The sequence below is a fragment of the Apium graveolens genome, chromosome 4 (genome assembly GCF_009905375.1).
Source record: "Apium graveolens cultivar Ventura chromosome 4, ASM990537v1, whole genome shotgun sequence".
NCBI classification, from domain to species: Eukaryota; Viridiplantae; Streptophyta; class Magnoliopsida; order Apiales; family Apiaceae; genus Apium; species Apium graveolens.
Window position 1 is genome coordinate 100,478,061 of NC_133650.1, and position 4,953 is coordinate 100,483,013.

The 4,953-nt window shown below is 36.8% G+C and overlaps 1 non-coding gene across 1 annotated transcript; it reads left to right on the forward strand.

Moving 5' to 3' along the window:
• The first annotated feature begins 280 nt into the window (after positions 1-280).
• LOC141722647 (small nucleolar RNA R71) lies at positions 281-386 on the forward strand. The gene has a single exon (XR_012575655.1). It is a non-coding gene; the product is annotated as a small nucleolar RNA R71 (small nucleolar RNA).
• Positions 387-4,953: the final 4,567 nt, after the last annotated feature.

Below are 4,953 nucleotides of genomic sequence, written 5' to 3' on the forward strand. Positions count from 1 at the left end.
ATTAACTTCATAATTAGCCAAATAATCCACCTTCATCGTCAAATCTTGAAGCTAAGCAGCTATAGCAGTAGTTGTATTCACTTCCAGAACTCCAGCTACCTTGACTTGTGGCATTCTCTGAGTTGGGTTCTGGTATTCATTAGCAGCCATCATCTCAATCAATTCATAAGCTTCATCGTAACTCTTAGCCCATAAGGCTCCACCTGATGTTGTATCGAGCATGGGTCTAGACTATGTTTCCAAACCATTGTAGAAGCAATTTTTGATAATCCAATCAGGCATGCTATGATGAGGACACTTCCTAAGCATCTCCTTTTAGCGATCCAAGCCTCACACAAAGATTCTCCCGATTGCTGCACAAATTGAGTAAGAGAATTCCTGATTGCAGCCTTCTTCGCCATAGGGAAAAATTTAGTTAGAAACTTCTGAGCAAGATCCTCCCATTTGGTGATAAAACCTGCTGGAAGAGAATGTAACCAACACTTAGCTTTATCCCTCTCTAGAGAATGGGAAAAGCCTCAGCTTTATAGCATCTTCAGAAACTCCATTAAACTTGAAAGTGTCGCGGATCTCGATGAAATCTATGATGTGCATGTTGGGATCTTCTATAGGAGAACCCCCAAACTGAACGAAATTCTGTATAAATTGAATCGTGCTCGACTTGATTTTAAATGTGTTAGCCCAAATGGTTGGCCTGATAATGCTAGACCGAATGTCATTGATCTTCGGCTGAGAATAATTCATCAAAGCTTTTGGATCCGCTGCTTGATCTCCTATTCCAACGAGTGCTTCTTCTTCAACTTTCTCAACTTCTACTTCAACTTCTTCCTCCGCTTTATCCAGTGTTCTCTTGCGAGATCGAGAGCGCGTTAACATAAATGCCTTCTAGAGTACCTGAAATACAACAAGCACCCAAGTAAGTAAAATATCCGAGTCAGTGAACTTTAACAACCACTGATAACAAGCACATAAACTAAAAATTAACACCGAGTCCCCGACATCGGCGCCAAAAACTTGTTAGGATAAAAACATGCGCTAAAATTTACACAAGTATACGTGTTCGCAAGTAATATAGAATTCTTTCTAGTTCGTTCCCACAGAGACTCTTTTGGTTAATTTAAGATTAAGCACTTATGCAACAATGATATGGATATCACTCAATGTTAAGACAATAACAAGTTGAGATTTTTTATAACAAAGAATTAACTAACATGCAATAACTAGTAGATTAAAAGGGTTGATTTACTATATAAGACAAACATGGGATTCTAACTTCATTAAATACTTCATTTAAAGTCATTGTTCTTAACTTTAGCATGCAATGGTGATGACAACTAATTATATAACACGAAACTAGTAAACGTCAACTTTCGTTGCATGAATACCCTACCACCAGACATCCACAAAAGAGATAGAAGTTGAATAGACACCAAATATGTTATGACTCTATATTTCTATAGAATTTGACAACATAAAGGTTTAATGAACAAGTTAACTATCGTGATTACATAGGGCAAGTAAGACGGTTAAAATTACCTACAAATCATGCATAACAAATACATGAACCTATGCTAGCATGGCAAGTTCTAAATCTCTAAATTCACTATCGCTTCAATAGAGATTAGCACGCTATCTTATATGTTCGCGACGCACAGAAGACGAATAAGCATAACCAATACTAGGATATCAATCAATCACCACACACTAACATATTGAAACAAATTAACTAAAGAAATCCATAAGTTAATCCGTTAGAACCCCATGATAACGATTATTTTATGACCGAACTCATCATCATCATGGGTTCCAATGAAAGCATAATAATAAACAAGGTCTTTATAAACTGAATAAAATCACAAAGTACGTTAATAAGAGTAATAGGTTTAACAATAAAGAAAATGACCATCCAAGATTAGAACTTAAGCAAAAAATCACATGTAAAACAAGTTCTTCTTCTTCTTCGTTAAATTTGTGCTATTAGGTCTTCTTCTTGTCTTCTCCGTCATCTCTGTTATGAATAACGTCTTCTTGGAGTCTTTAAATATCAGCCCAATTAAAATAGAAGTCCAGAAAATCAGTCTTCTATTAGAATCAGGAATCTGAAAATACGACCTAGCGCGGACGCCCTGGGATCCGGCGCGGCCGCTCTGAGTATGGCGCAACCGCTCCCAAGTATAGCGCGGCCACACTGAGCTTCTGGAAAAAATGATTTCTTCTTATTTAATTGCCTTCACTTGTTGGTTTCTTCACACAAATGACCAAGGCTTCATCCTAATACTCTTCCAAGCATAAATCTTGCAAGATTCAGCCCTTCTTCCGATTATGCCCTGAAATGCAAAACACTACAAAAAAACATCAAATACACAAACAACTTGAGTACAAAACATCAATTCGAGACTTTAAAAAGCATTCTAAGTGGATATAAATGCCACTTAACAAATTGATTTATGAAGATCCCTTCATCAGTCTGTTTAACTTGTAACACCAGAAAGTAACTCAGTTCTCCCATCATACTCATTTGATACCTGAACTTCATTAAATTTATGAATCTCTCACAGAGCTTATCATTAGTAGATCCAAAAATGATATCATCAACATATATCTGTACTAATAAAAAGTCCTTACCATGGTATTTATATAAGAGATTTTTGTCAATTGTACCTCTTGTGAAACCACTTTCTAGCAGAAATAGAGCAAGTGTTACATACCAGGCCGTTGGAGCTTGCTTCAGTCCATAGAGTGCTTTATCCTGTAAGTAGACATGATCTGGATACTTTGGATCAATGAACCCTGGAGGCTGTTCAACATAAACTTCCTCTTCAAGTTCTCCATTTAGAAATGCACTCTTCACATCCATTTGGAACACCTTAAACTTCTTGTGAGTAACATATGTAAGAAAGATTTTAATTGCCTCGAGCCTCGTAACTGGAGCAAATATCTCATCATAATCAATGCCTTCTTGTTCTGAGTAACCCTTTGCAACTAGTCTTTCTTTATTCCTTGTGATAATGCCCTCACTATTAGTTTTATTTATGAACACCCACTTTGTGCCAACTACAGATCTGTTCTTTGGTCTTGGAACACGAGTCCAGACTTTGTTCCTTTCAAATTTATTGAGTTCCTCTTGCATTTCTGTAACCCAGTCAGCATCTTGCAGAGCTTCCTCACCCTTCTTAGGTTTAGTTTGAGATAGAAAAGAATGGTAGAGACATTCATTTTGAGTTGCTTTTCTTGTTCTTACACCACTGTCAGGGTTTCCAATGATTAAGTCGGGCGTGTGTGACTTAGACCATTTTATTGTAGATGGAAGTTCACTCCTTGAAGATGAACCTCCCACGTGATCCATGAACTCTCTATTATTTCTTTGATTAGTACCAATATCATTTCCTGATGCTCCACCTGAATCATATTTATATTGTTATCAGTATTTGACTCATCAGATTTGAGGAAGATGAGTATGATGATCTTTTTACTGATGTTTCTTGAGTTGAATCACTTATAATAGTCTCTGGATTTGAGTCATGTTGCTCCCCCTCAACATATGCTTCAGTGTCAGAAGTATTTCTACTGTCCTATGGAATCTTAGATCTTCGAGTGATATCACGACTTACTGTATCAGAGTCAGGATTTAGAAGTTCAGCATAAGGTACTTTATTTTCAAATCTCAACTTGTCATGGTCATCTGCATCTTCTAGACATGTTATCTTCTTGTCATCAAAAGATACATGTATATATTCCATGACTGTTCTTGTTCTCAGATTGTAAACTCTGAAGGCTTTTGTGGACAATGATTATCCTACAAAAATTCCTTCATCAACTTTCAGATCAAACTTGGTCAGCTGCTCCGGATGAGTTTTGAGAACAAAACACTTACAACCAAAAATTTGAAAGTACTTCAAATTTCGCTTCTTTCCCTTCACCATCTCAAATGGTATTTTTAGATGACTGTTGATCAATGTTGCATTTTGTGTAAAGCAAGCAGTTTGCACAGCCTCAGCCCAGTAGGTAGGCAATCATGCTTCTTCTAGCATGGTTCTTGCAGCTTTTATCAGAGTTTTATTCTTTCTTTCAATAACTCCATTTTGTTGTGGAGTTCCAGGAGCAGAAAACTCTTGTTTTATCCCTCTGAATTATAGAACTCTTCCATAGAGCTATTCTTAAATTCAGTTCCATTATCACTTCTGATGATCTTCACTTTATATGTTGATCTTTTTTCCAGCTCCCTCACATGAACAAGAAGAATGGATGGAGATTCATCCTTGGTGTGCAGAAAATACACCCATGTGTATCTTGTATATTCATCAACAATTACGAGTGCATACCTCTTCTTGGAAATTGACATAACATTCACTGGACCAAAGAGATCAATATGAAGTAGATGATATGGTTCAAGAATGGAGGATTCAGTTTTACTCTTAAAAGATGTTTTCCTTTATTGGGCTTTCTAACATGAATCACATAAGCCATCAGGAGTAAACACTACATTGGGAAATCCTCTCACAAGATCTTTTCTCTCAAGTTTATTGATATTGTAGAAGTTGAGGTGAGAAAGTCTTTTGTGCTAGTTCCAGCTGTCTTTCGCAGATGCTCTACTCAGTAGACAAATTTCTGAATCATCAATACTTGTGGATACCCTGGCTTCATATAAACTACCATGTCTTACACCAGTCATTGCAATCTTGCCATCATACTTACTGACAATTTCACAATGTTCCTCATAAAAATTGACATGGTAACCTCTGTTGCAGATTTGACTTACAGTGGTCAGATTATGCTTGAGTCCTGCAACTAGAGCTACAAGTTCAATGTTGACATTTCCAATTTTAATTTTTCCATATCCAAAGATTTTTCCTAAGTTGCCATCTCCATAAGAAACACTTAGGGCAGCCTTCTCCTTAAATCCTGATAGTAGGGATTTATAACCAGTCATGTGTCCTGAGCATCCACTGTCCA